Below are 14,184 nucleotides of genomic sequence, written 5' to 3' on the forward strand. Positions count from 1 at the left end.
ACGAGAACAGTGATTTGTGGCTTCTTAAAATCATATTTTAGGTTACTACCCAGAATGGTATTTCTGAGTTGACTCCTATCATTTGTGGCATTAAATATATTCATATACTTAACTTTTTGTTGCAGCAAAATATGAAAATTGATTCTCCATAGTAATGCTGTGATAAACTAAATGTTTTTAATTTCAAAATTGGCTGCTTCAGAATTCTCCATTGTGTAATGTCGTATAGCCCATCCCCCAATTTTAAAAAAGTAAAGATGTGTAGCTCTTTATATTCCATTCCATCTTCTCCACGATTAATTTCATGTCCATTCTTTAACAAATAGTTCTTGAGTGTCTACTACATATCAAGCATTGTTCTTGGCCCTTGGAATTATCAGTAAAGAAAATAAAGTTCATTGCCCTCAATGCACAGACCCGTTATATATAGTATGTTACGAGATGATAGGTGCTGTGGAAAAAAAGAAAAATCAAAGCAGGATAAAGGAAATCAGGATTGGGGAGGGAAAGGTGGGGTGAAGGTGGGGTTGGGATGTTAATTAGGGTGATTAGAGTAGACCTCATTAAGGAATATCATTTGAGCGAAGACTTGAAGAAGTGAGGGAGTTAGGAGACATCTGAAGGAAGAGTCTCCTAGGCAGAGGAACTGCCAGAGCCTGGTCTGTTTGAGGAGGAACAAGATGGCCAGTGTCTCTTGAGCAGAGGGAAGGGGAGAATAGAGGAAGGGAGGTTTGAAAGGCAATGGGGGATAGATCGTGTAGGGCCTTCTAGGCCAATGTAAAGACCTTCACCTTTATGAGGGGGTGGATGATGGCAATAAGGATGGGGATCAGGTCCAAGGTTTTGGGCAAAGAGTGACTTAGCTTTTTAAAGGATCTCTTTTGGGGAGAGAATGTGTTGAGCTTAGATTCTGGAAGTGCAGAGTAGAAGCAGAAGACCAGTTGGGAGGCCATAACAGTTATCCAGGCAAGAGATGATGGTGGCTCGGACCAGGGTGATAGCAGTAGATTCTGAATGCATTTTGAAGAGCCAATAGGATTTGCTGATGAATTGGATGGTGGACTATGCTATTATCATTAAGAATGATTACAAGGTTTTCAGTGAGAGCAAGTGGAATGTTAAAGAATTCCAATCATCTAAGGTGGGGAAGGTAGAGCAGGGAAGATGAGGTTTGAAAATTGAGCTTGAAATGTGTGTTCAACCTCCAAGTGATGATGTTGAATCGGCATTGGGATCTGAGTCCTGAGTTCAAAAGCGATGTCTAGACTGGAGATAAAAATTTGCAAGCTCTTAGTACCTGGGAGTCTGAATCAGATCATTAAGGAAACAAGTAAGGTGGAAAAGAGGAAGTGACCAAGGATAAGAGCCCTAAGTGGGAAAACCAGGAAAGTATGTTGTCCTGGACACCATTGCAGAAAGTGTATCAGGGAGAGGATGTGATGAATTGTGTCATTTGAGGTAGAAAATGTATCATGATCATAATTCATGTTTTACAGATGACCACAGCTCAAAGAGATTATAACCTTCCCAAACACACATAGCAAGGACAAGAGAAGAGATAGAACTGGGGCTTCCTGGTCTGTATCAGTTGATCAGTCAGTGTCCTTCCGAGAATTAATACAAGTTATCAGTTGCTGGTGAGTAGATTGTGACTCACAGTGACCCCATGTGTGTCAGAATGAGCCTCTATACCGTAGGGTTTCACATGGCTGATTTTTCAGAAGTAGATCATTAGGCCATTCTTCTGAAGTGTTCTGGGTGGACTCGAACCTCCAACCTTTTGATTAGCAGCCAAGCACATCAAGTGTTCGTACTACCCAAGGACTCCAGAGAATCCATGTACATGTAAAGAGATTTACTTTAAGGAATTGACTCACATGATTTTGGGGGCCGGAAAGTCAAAAGATTGTAGGGCAGACCAGCAGGCTGGAAACATAGGTGGGATTCTGTTACAGTCTTGAGACAGAATTTCTTTTTTCTCAGGAAAACTTCAGATTTTGCTCTTAAAGCCTTCAACTGATTGGATGAGGCCTGCCCACGTTATGGAGAGTAATCACCTTTACTTAAAGTCAACTGGTTATAAATGTTAATCAGATGTATAAAATACCTTCACTAAGGTTTGACCAAACAACTGGGCACCAGAGCCTAGCCAAGTTGACATAAAATTAACTAACCATCACACAGTCTAAGCAGCCATTGTAATGGGGAAATCATGCTAATCATTTAGAAAAGAAAAAATTATAACCCTTGAGAATTCATTCTCTATTTTGTAGTCCATCCTAATACACGATTTTTTTAGGATCATTTATGAAACACTAAATTTGGGTCACCAGATTGGATGAAGGTCAATGTGGACTGAGAGAAGGGGGAAGAGAAACAAACGTCTATAGAGAACCTATGATGTGCTAGGAACTAGGCTAAATAATTACGTGCTTTATTTAATTTAATCTTTACAACAATTAAGGAGGGCATTTTTAGCTTTATTTTACTGAAAGAGAAGCTGAGACTCAGAAGGTTAAGAGTAGTTCCTCCAAGGTGATATGACTAGTAATTCATAGCACTGGGTTTCACACCAAGTTCAAGTGATTTCTTCTGTACCATTTGTGACTTCCCAAAGACAAAAAGTGATTCATTTCCATCTATAATAAAGAACTAAATCTCATTTATAATAGACCCCTGTCATCACCCAACTGGTCTTTAATAATGATTTTTATTTGATTTCAGCTGATATTTTGTCAAAAGGCCAAGCTGGTGAAGATGGTGGTGATGCAGTACTATTTCGCTCTTTATCCCAATGGGTGTGTAGTCAGTTCTCATACCACATCATCAAAAATTGAAGTGCCAAGACTGACTGTACGTGATTTCCAAATACCTGGTTGATTCCGTCACAAATCCAGACATTCCTATGCTATGCAGGATATCAAACAGCCCTTTCACCTGAATTATATTATGACAATTAGACTCTTACAGACCATCTTTGGACCCAAATACCTTTGTTGCCTTTTCAATATTTGATCTGAGTGAGTTTCAGAAATTAATAGTGGATCTCTAATAGCACATAATTTATTTCCTGATCAATCGAGGATGAGGTTTAAAAGCCCCACTGATGTGAATGTATCCAATCCAAACCAAATCCGTTGCCCTCAGGTTGATTCCAATACATGGCAACCGTATGTGTTACAGAGCAGAACTGTCCCATAGGGTTTTCTTAACTGTAATCTTTACAGAAGTAGATCACCAAGTCTTTCTCCCATAGACCTAGTGGGTGGGTTTGAACTGCCAACTTTTTTGTTAGAAGGCAACCAAGTTTAGACGTTTATGCCACCTAGGGACCTTTTGAAAGTGTCCAGATGTTCATTAAACCGTTTCTTTTGCTGGTCTAGTTGACTGATCTGGTAGATAAATACATTTTGTTGTTAGCAATCAGTTGGATGCGTGGGACCAGTTTTGAAATAGAAGAGTGAGTCAGAGAAGTATCTTTACCAAAGGAGAAAGGGAATTATAGTCCTTTAATTTAGAGTACCTTTGACATCACGGTAGCTAATTTCTTCCCTGACAGATGTGAAATATGGCAGTTAAGCAATGCCAGACCATTGTTCCCATGTTCTGCACTTCCGACTAAATGGTTCTTTTTCCTTTGGCTTCCTGAAGACTAATCAAAGGAAACATAAAGGAAAAATAAGCTGGGAGGTTTTCCCTTCGTTTTCAAATCTCTTCTGTAAGCATTTGTGGTAATAGAATGTAATTCATAACATATGTATAAAATGTAGAGGCTAAAGTTTTTATGAGTCGTCATATAGCAGGAGAATTGAGAATTAAAATTCAGATGAGTCTCATATTTTAAGAATTTAAGAAACTGGATAGAGAGCTAAGTCTCCAGCATAAGCAGCTGGTCATCTAAAGTTTTTAATATTTTAAGAGTTAAATGATCAGAGAATGATCCCCGGAGGCCACATTCTTTTTCCCATTTCCTGGGTGGCCAAATCTAGGAAGCTCATAATTGTGTGCAGGCATGGGTCTAGGCTAGGACCTTCTAAAAGGAGAATAACACAAAAATATCTTACTCCTGCAAATTTTACAAAATGTGCACACATTGCTAGGTTTTCCCCCTCCCTCACCAGGGCCTTGGGAAGTGTTTATGCAAAGAAGGGTCCCAAAGCTTACTCTTCATTAAATTCCTGGTCAATCATGTGTCTCCTTTGATGTGCCTATTCATTGTACTTTATCAGTCTTCTAATTAAGAAGAAGATTGAAAACATTAGCAGTGCTGTCTTCATTTGAGAGATACAAAGATAACTTCATTTGTAGATTACAAAGTTAACAGATTGGTGAGATTAGGAAATCTCTTTGACACTTTTCCGTGGCAATCCCTGCCAAACACAGTTTATGTCATAACTCCAGGCTTGTGTTTTAGAAAAAATGAAGACATTTGATATGTTACACTGTTTCCTGAAATTCACTCAGTAAGGCCAAGAAATAAAACTCGGAAGGTATAGAGAAAGTTTAAAATAATATTAAACATTCACATGGAGTGGGGAGTGGGAGGGAGCTTAGTAGATGGTAGAGTTTTATCTTCTTACATATGTCACTTAATTGGTTTTATAAATATCAAATGGCTGTCAAATAATGATTTCATTATCCCCTGCCTCCAAAGAAAACAATAAGCCAGTTGCCATTCAGTTGACTCTAACTCATGGCAGCCTCACGTGTTGCAGAGAAGAACTGAACTCTTACAGTTTTCAGTTGCTGATTTTTTGGAAGTCAATGGCCAGGGTTTTCTTTCCGGGTGAATCTGGGTGGACTCAAACCTTCAGCTTTTAGGTTAGTAGCCAAGTGCGTTAACCGTTTGCACCCCCCAGGGACTCCTGCCCCCAAAGGGCTCCTGAGTAATCTGTGTGTGTAGGCTGTTAGGATGTTCAGTTCGGGATATCCAGATTCTCACACCTTGGTCATACAGAACCAGCATTCAGATCCCGGCTTCAAAACTTGGCTTCATCTACTTGTCCACAGTTGATTAAACTCAGGAAAATGATACGAAATACTTGATCTCAAAAATTATTTGACAAGGAATAACTTGCCAAATGTTCATTTAGAATGAGCAAGGTAACCACCAAATGCTGCTGGTGGATCTTGTTAGATGTGGTTGGGTCAGTTCTGACTCATTATGAACACCAGAACGAAATGTTTGGTCCTGCACAATCCTCACAATTTTTGCTATGTTTGAGCCCATTGTTAGAGCCACTGTTTCAATCTGTCTCATTGAAGGTCTTCATCTTTTTTTACTGACCCTCTACTTTACCAAGCATGATGTCCTCCAGGGACTGGGTTCTCCTAATAACATGTCCAAAGTGAGACAAACTCTCTCCATCCTTGTTTCTAAGGAGCATTCTGGCTGTACGTCTTTCAAGACAGAGATTTGTTCATTCTTCTGGCAGCTTATGGTATATTCAATATTCTTCGCCAACACCATGATGCAAAGGCATCAGTTCTCCTTCAGTCTTTCTTACTCCATGTCCAGCTTTCGCATGCATATGAGACAATTGAAAGTACCATGGCTTGAGTTAGGTGCACCTTAGTCCTCAAAGTGACATCTTTGCTTTTTAACACCATAAAGTGGTCTCTTGCAGCAGATTTGCCCAATGCAATGCGTCATTTGACTTCTTGACTACTGCTTCCTTGGGTGTTGATTGTGGATCCAAGTAAAATGAAATCCTTGCTAACTTCTATCTTTTCTCCGTTTATCATGATGTTGCTTATTATAAAGATTACAGCCAAGAAACCCCATGGAGCAGTTCTACTCTATAACATGTGGGGTCGCCATGAGTTGGAATCAACTTGGCAGCAATGCATTTGTTTGTTTTTGAGGTTTTTTTTTTTCAATAGCTTATACTTAAAAGCAATTTTATACCTAATGCCTAAACACCAGTATTCTCTCTTGTACTGCAATTATTAAAGAACCAGCAAAAAAAAAAAAAATAGAAGGCATAAAACTTTAGTGCAGTATAATAAACACACGGAGTTTATTCAAATTAGTTTATTCACCATCATCATTTGCCCATTAACATTATCTGTGTGATAATGGCAGTTTGTAATATGCTCTCTGAATAATATATTTATGATCTAAAACCCGAAAATGCATGCGAAGCCCTTGCAGTTGTCAGGCAGTGCTGTGTTTGGTACCACTTTCTCACAAACCCTTACGCTGAGTTGAGAGAGAGAGAAAGAAGACTGTGGATCCCCGTATTCCCTGCTTTCTAGCGTTGTGACCTTGAACAAGCTACTTAGTCTCCATCCTCATCTCTGTCAAATGAGGATATTAACACAGTGGAGTCACATCTTACTTAGATGTTAGGTTCTGAAGGGGAAAATTTATTCACAGTCAAAATCATCCTTAAATTCTTTAGGTCGTTGTTTATTCACCAGGACATCAGCCACCGGTAGCTCTAAAGTCAGGTACATTTTTTATTTCTCCGTGCCCTTTTATTGTGATTTTCCTTTCCCCTAAAAGAGAATATCAATGTCTCATTAAGAGGAAGGGCTGGAATGTCTAGTTTGAGGGACTAGAAGGATCTCTCTCTCCTCTGCCACCTGATCTAGTTAAATTATAATGAGATAGATAAGAAATTAATGTAACTCCTATTTCTTACCTCATTGGGTTATTTCTATCCATATAAATATCTATCCAAAATAATTACTGGGTGGTGTTATTATATTTGTTACTTTTAGCACTGTGAAATTTTTTATGTTTGTTAATATAATCACTTTATATCAGCAATTGGCAAACCCTATTGCTACTAATTTTACTTTCGAAAGTATATGAAATATTTTATATCCATAAATTTTATAACTTGCTTTTATACATGGTATGGTCTGTTCCGTACTTCTTTTTTTTTTTTTTAATTTAATTATGTTTTAGGTGAAAGTTTACAGCACAAATTAGGTTTGCCTTCAAAAATTTATACACAAATTGTTTTGTGACATTGGTTGCAATTCCCACAATGTGTCAGCACCCTTCTCCTTTCCAACCCGGGTTCCCTGTGTCCATTCACTCAGTTCTCATCCCTTCTTGCCTTTTCATCTTTGCTTTTGGACAGGAATTGCCGATTTGGTCTCATATACTTGATTGAACTGAGAAGCGTGTTCATCATGTGTGTTATTGTTTGTTTCATAGGCCCACCTAATCTTTGTCTGAAAGGTAGATTTTGGGAGTGGCTTCAGTTCTGAGTTAGCCGAGTTGTTCTGTACTTTTAAAACAAACAAAAAATGTCTATAGAATTTCAATTTTTCCTCATCTGTTTCAATTAAAAGTGTTAATTTAAACATTTTTATAGTAAATAAAAAAAAAAGTTGTAGTATAAAATTAGTGTTCACTCTTACTTAAACCAGATTATTTTAAGATTTTTTTTCTTTTTTTAAATTGTGCTTTAGATGAAGGTTTACAGAGCAAATTAGTTTCTCATTTAACAATTAACACACGTGTTGTTTTGTGACATTGTCAACCCCATGATGTGTCAACACTCTCCCCTTCTTGACCTTGGGGTCCCCGTTACCAGCTTTCCTGTCCCCTCCTGCCTTCTCATCCATGCCCCTGGGCTGGTGTGCCCATTTTCTTAGTCATCTGGTGCTGCTATAACAGAATTACCACAAGTGGATGGCTTTAACAAAAAGAAATTTATTCTCTCACAGTCTAGCGGGTTACAAGTCCAAATTCAGGGCGTCAGCTCCATGGGACAGCTTTCTCTCTCTGTTGGCTCTGGAGGAAGATTCCTTGTCAGCAATCTTCCCCTGGTCAAGGAACTTCTCAGGTACAGGGACCCCAGGTCCAAAGGACATGCTCTGCTCCCTCTGCTGCTTTCTTGGTGGTATAGGGTCCCCTGTCTCTGCTAGTTTCCCTTTCCTTTCATCTCTTGAGAGATAAAAGTGGTGCAGGCCACACCCCAGGAAAACTCCCTTTACATTGGATCAGGAATGTGACCTGGGTAAGGGTGTTACAATTCCACCCTAATCCTCTTTAACATAAAATTACAATCACAAAATGGAGGATGTCTACAGAATCCTGGGACTCATGGCCTAACCAAGTTAATACACATATTTTTGGGGGGACATTTTCAACCGATGACACCAGTTTAGTCTCGTTTTGTTTGAAGGGCCTGTCTAATCTTTGGCTGAAGGAAAACCAGATTATTTCGGATGAGTAACATGGAATACAAGAACATTTATTCTTAAGGTCGGGGGGAGGGGGGGATGGTCAGACAGGAAACCACAAAAGACTTCATTGGACTGGAATAACTTGACTTAGTGTTGTTAGCAATTATGGAAATAATCATCTCTTAACCTCGTTTTCTCAACTTCTGCCAGTGATTTTGGAACATATCCATAACTATTAAAGATGTTTTGTAGCTAACTTTAAAACAATTGTTGACCTCAACCAGCAGGCCAACTTGACAGCTTTTCGTTTATTTTACTATTTAATTTATTCTGGACATTTGAAGAAAAAATAAAAATCAGTTCCAGAAAGCAGTGAACAGAGAAACTATTCCTAACATCTGTTAACAAAATATTGATATAAAATCCAATATTTTGTTTTAATAAAAAGAGTTATTAAGTACAAGTTAAAAAAAAAATAACAGAATTCTAAGACTAGAAGACTGAAACAAGGTAGACATCTTAATAAACAAACAATATTTTTAAAAGATTCAGATCTTTGGAGCCATATGTTCCTGTTTAAATAAGTTCAAATGACCACACATTTTAAATAGTTTCACTTAACATGAAACGAACCTCAAAGTAAATAGAATTATAGAAAGCAAGGCTTAACATCACAGAGATAAATATTCAGCTACCAAGAAATATTACTTATTTGTTATAAATAACCCCTTTTCTTTATAATTCTTTTGCCTCCATAGTTTTGCCAAGTTAACTAATCTTCTTTTTAGATACAAACACACACACATATATATACATACAAAATGTATGAGGGAATTAATAAACTTTCTAAAGTTAGCTGCTGTTACTTTTCATGGAACTTTTAAAGTGCCTTTTGAAAAATTTAAAAGTCTTACTCAAAGGAAGTTTTAGCATGGCAAAAACTGACATAGACAAAGAGGAAAAGTGATTCAACCCAGTATCTTCCGACCTCAGATTACCCTAAAATTTGCCTCAGAAGGACAGCTAAGCCTACTGAAGAAAATAAACATTCTCAGTAGGCAGTGTGCTGTTTGAAAAGTTCAAAGACAGGATGATGTGGAGGGAACAAAGATCATCTTTTCCTACTTCATCCAGATTTTTCCTTCAGCTGGTTTTCAGGGATTTGGAGTCTTCATTTTTGTATCTAAAAAGTGTAGTAAAGTACTTCAAAGTCACAAGTCTTGCCAGTCATACTTGGAGCTTCTCTGAGGGCACTAATTTACACATTACTAAATGGAAAAAGAGGACTTCTCAAAGTATACTACAAAGAAGTTTCACAAAATACTGGTTTGGCATCAAAATCATTGGCAAAAATATGGGAGGATCATATCATTAAATGTAGTCATAATGCAACAAGAACATCTGAGGTCCTGGTTTTTCCCCAGCTGTTTTAAGAGGATTCTGAAACTTTTAACTAAAGCATAATAAAAAGGAAAAAGAGGATTCTGGCTTGGCCTGCTCAGTTTCTTTCCCTCCTCTTCTCTCCGAAGATCTGGACTCCACCTTGGGACTCTGTAAAGTAAAATCAAAGGGGAGAGAAGCTAGAAAAGAAAGATATACTGGAAGCGGGGTAGGTTTTCAGAGGAATAGGGAGAGAAAAGAAAGAACAACTAGTATGTGACAGGAGTGCATGGAAAAGGGGGGAAAGGAGATTAAAAAGATTGCTTGAACCTTGTTATGTGTTGAATTGTGTCCCCCAAAAAAGATACATTGAAGTCCCAACTGCCAGTAGCCATGAATGTGACCTTGTTTGGAAATAGCATCTTTGAAGATGTTGTTAGTTAAGTAAATATGAGTTCATACTGCAGTATGGCTCCTAATCCCATCTGAGTGTTTATAAAAGGGAAGGAGAAACACAGAAGAGACACAGAGGGAAGGAAGACAGCCATGTGGAGACCTAGGCAGAGATTGGATTTATGTTTCCACAAGCCAAGGTATGCCTGGGGCTTCCAGAAGCTGGAAAAGACGTGGAAGGATTCTCCCCTAGAGTCTACAGGGAGTATGGCCCTGCTGACACACTGAATTTGGACTTGTAGCCTCCAAAACTGTGAGCCAATAAATTTCTGTTGTTTTAAGCCACCCACCTCATGTTACTTTGTTACAGCAGTCCTCAGAAACTAATAACAGATTCCTTTATGGTTTTTGAAATACACAGTCATAACATCTGTACAGGCAACACCCAACAGCATATACTACATCCCTGACAACATAAGTTGTATGTATAGACTTACGTACAACTTGTAGTTAAGAGCCAACCTCCATAAAGCCTGTTATATTAAAAATTTGACGTACAGACAATGGTTCGTAATAATAAACAGGCGCTACTTTGTGATGCGTATTGAAACATTATTATTATTATTCCTCTATTATTATGGTAAAGATGTTTTAATGTATCCAGAAGTGTTTCTTTAATGTTTTTCATGCATAGACCTGAAGCCCACTGCTGTTGAGTAAATTCCGACTTATAGCAGCCCCACGGGGTTTCCAAGGCTGTAAATCTCTATGGAAGCAGACTGCCGCATCTTTCTCCCACGGGGTCACTGGTACCGTATACTAAGAAGAACACTTGACTGACGTTGGATACCAACTGTACCTAACTGTTCCAACTTACATATACACATTTGACTTAAAGACAGACCTAGGAATGGAACTTGTTTGTAATCCTGGGACTGCCTATGTGTAATATGTTGTTCGCACAACGTCCAAGTCACGTAATGTCCTATTTCACAGAAGGTGTCACGGAAGTTAAGCGACACATGACTGTACAAGCAAAAGAGTTATTTTGCAATTACTTTTTGGCACCCCTGACACCTTGTTACGACTGAACCACGTGAATCAATGCTTTATATGGGTATACTTAGAGCCGACACTAAAAAGGATCAATTCAATCCTACATTCTTCACATAGAAACTAGGTTTTCCAGTTTCCCTAGTGGAGATGTTTGCAGTTTAGAGACAGAGAACCTGAATAGTTGAACAGAGTAGGACAGGGGAACAGTTGAGGACACTGGATTGCTGAGGTTTTTAATTGCCTGATCAGATTTGCTCTCCAGCTTTCTAAGGAAGAGAGAGAAAGGAAGAAAAACGTCTCCAGAGTGGCTTATGTTCCCTAGGAATGATAAAGCCCTGGAGATATGCATATAGAGGAACAAATCAAAGAAAAGGTATCATGTCCCATGAAAGTTTTTCCTCTTCTTCCCTGAAGTATAATAGGTCATCTTACATAGTTAAATTCTGATTTCATAGGAGGTTTTGAAATCCTTGAACTCATGGTTCTTTATTCTCCTTCAGTCTATGAATTTATTTCCATTCCTGGTTCTTCAAACCAGCTTAAGTCTAAGGGCAGTTGTTTTCAACCAGGATTTATTTGAGCCTCCTTCCACCAGCTCCCAAGGAACATTTGGCATGGGTGACCATGTGTATTGTGATGTTTTTCATGTGATGGGAATTGTAGGAAGAGGACAAAGGTAGAGGCTGATGAGTTCGTGGTGCCTGTGGGAAATGAAGATGTCCAGTAGAAAGAGGGATTTATGGATTTAATCTCAGGAGAGAGATTAGAGCTGGAGATACAGATTTGGGAGTTTTCAATAGACGATAATTAAGTGGTGGGTGGAAAATGGCAAATAAATGGCAGTTGAGTCAATGAGAGTGAGTCAAGTCAGAAAGCAGTGGGCTGATGTGGGATCTATAGGCAGGACCAAGGATGAGGAAGAACCCGCAGAGGAGAGAGAATGAAGCACCAGGCTCAGAAAGGAAGATGAAGAGTAGGGGAGAATCCTAGACTCCAAGGGAGCCAACTGAATCAGATGCCATAGAGAGGTCCAGTAAGATAGACTGAACAGTGTTTATCAGATTTGGCAACAGATAGATCATTTTGCCTTGGTGAAAACAGAGTCAGTAGATCATATGAAGACAGAAGACAGATGTTAGGACGAGCAGAGAAATATCATTTCTAGGAAATTATAGAAACATATGTTTAAGAAATAACCTTTGTTAGATTTTCATGGTCGATATAAATTTGGCCTTATGTTATTTCATATATTTTTGGGGGGGTCAATAATTCAGGATGGCAGTTGAGTTGTTTTACTATAAATCATTTACTTAAAACAACCAGCAAGAATTCTTTGCATCATTCTGATTTTGAAATAATTAACACTGATACAGTATTGTATGCTTTACAACACTTTCCCCAAAGAATTTCGTGCCTTCAGGAATCCTTCATCAGTATCAGTTTGATGTGACCCAATTTACTGGACTTTTCTCGTTAGTATACAGTAAGGGATAGGTTCATTCATTTGTTCAATAGATATTGATTGAGTCCTTCCTTTACCCCAGGTACTGTTCTAGGCATTTGGAAAATATCAGAAAATAAAACATAAAAATTCTTGTCCTCATGACATTTATATTTTAGAGATGCATACTTATGAGAAATTAATATTTAAATTATTTTTAAACATTGTTGCTAAACTGGACTACAGAATGACATCCATTAAGTGAAATCACACAAAATGATACAAATCAAAGATTGAAGTAGAAGCTTTAATCCTGGTTCTGCTTTCTTGTTTAAGTCATAATAATACCTACCTCCCCTGATTAAACACTGAGTTTTATTGAATTAAAAAAAAAAAAAGTATGTGAAATGGAGTTCCTTTTTAAAATGGAATTTTTTTATAAGTTTAAGGTTGTGATGATGATGATATTATTATTAGTCACAGTATCATTGACATCATTGTTGTGTAATTATTGGATCACATTAGCCATCTAGCCACCACAGTCAGTCAGCTGTTTGAATCCAATAGACCCATCCTGGAAAATCATTGAAATGATTTAGGGAAAAATATGAAGATGTTTTACTTGTATTTTTCTCATGGCTTCATATATAGACTTTATATCCATTATAGAGAATATTTCATAGTCAGAAGCACAAGACATTACTCATTTCTATATGATATAGGCAGAGTCAGGGATACGTTAGTAAAGCAATTTGTACCCTTGAATAAAGCACTAAAAATGATTAGCTTTTGTTTTGGTGGCAATACCTTGTGATACAGGAGTACCTGGGTCATGCAAATGATTAACCCATCTGCCTGCTAACTGAAAAGTTAGAGGTTTGAGTCTACCCAGAGGCACCTCAGAAGAAAGTCCCAGCGATCTGTTGTTGTTAGGTGCCATCAATTGGTACTGACTCATACTGACCCTATATACGACAGAAGGAAACACTGCCTGATACTGTGCCATCCTCACAGTCATTGCTATGCTTGCCCACTGGCTCATTCGCTGTGTCGATCCATCTCATTGAGGGTCTTCCTCTTTTTTGCTGATCTACTTCACCAAACATGATGTCCTTCTCCTGATGACATATCCACAGTGCATGAGACAAAGTCTTGCCATCCTTCTTTCTGAGAATTCTGGCTGTACTTCTTCCAAGACAGATGCGTTTCTTCTTCTGGTAGTCCATGGCATATTCAATATTCTTCACCAACACCATAATTTAAGGCATCAGTTCTTCTATGGTCTTCCTTACTCATTGTCCAGCTTTCACATGCATATGAGGTGATTGAAAACACCGTGGCTTGGCTCAGGTGCACCTTAGTCCTCAAAGTGACATTTTTGCTTTTGAACATTTTAAAGAAGTCTTTTGCAACACATTTGGCAATCTAGTTCCAAAAAATCAGCCATAGAAAACCCTACAGAGCACAGTTCTACTCTGACACAGACGAGGTCACCATGAGTTGGAGTCGACTCAGTAGTAACTGGTTGGTTTGTTTTTTCCAATGACACTGGACTGAGTATTAAGCTGAATTAAGGACATGAGCTTTTGTTTAACAATTGGGTTGCTGAGAATGTGAGGTCTGTGTTATTATTGTTGGTTGCTTCCTGGTCTGTTCCAACTCATGGTGACCCCACACATGCAGAATAAAACTGCTACATAGGGCTTTCAAGATTGTGATCTTCTGGAAGCAGATTGCCAGGCCTGTCTTCTGACGTGCTTCTGGGT

General features: G+C 38.4%; 1 protein-coding gene across 2 annotated transcripts in view; it reads left to right on the forward strand.

The window, feature by feature from the left end:
• The window catches only part of JAM2 (junctional adhesion molecule 2), an 88,158-nt gene that overhangs the window by 23,740 nt on the left and 50,234 nt on the right, over positions 1-14,184 (forward strand). The gene's annotated exons all lie outside the window — the stretch shown is intronic.

Source organism: Loxodonta africana, chromosome 20 (genome assembly GCF_030014295.1).
Source record: "Loxodonta africana isolate mLoxAfr1 chromosome 20, mLoxAfr1.hap2, whole genome shotgun sequence".
In the NCBI taxonomy this organism is placed as follows: Eukaryota; Metazoa; Chordata; class Mammalia; order Proboscidea; family Elephantidae; genus Loxodonta; species Loxodonta africana.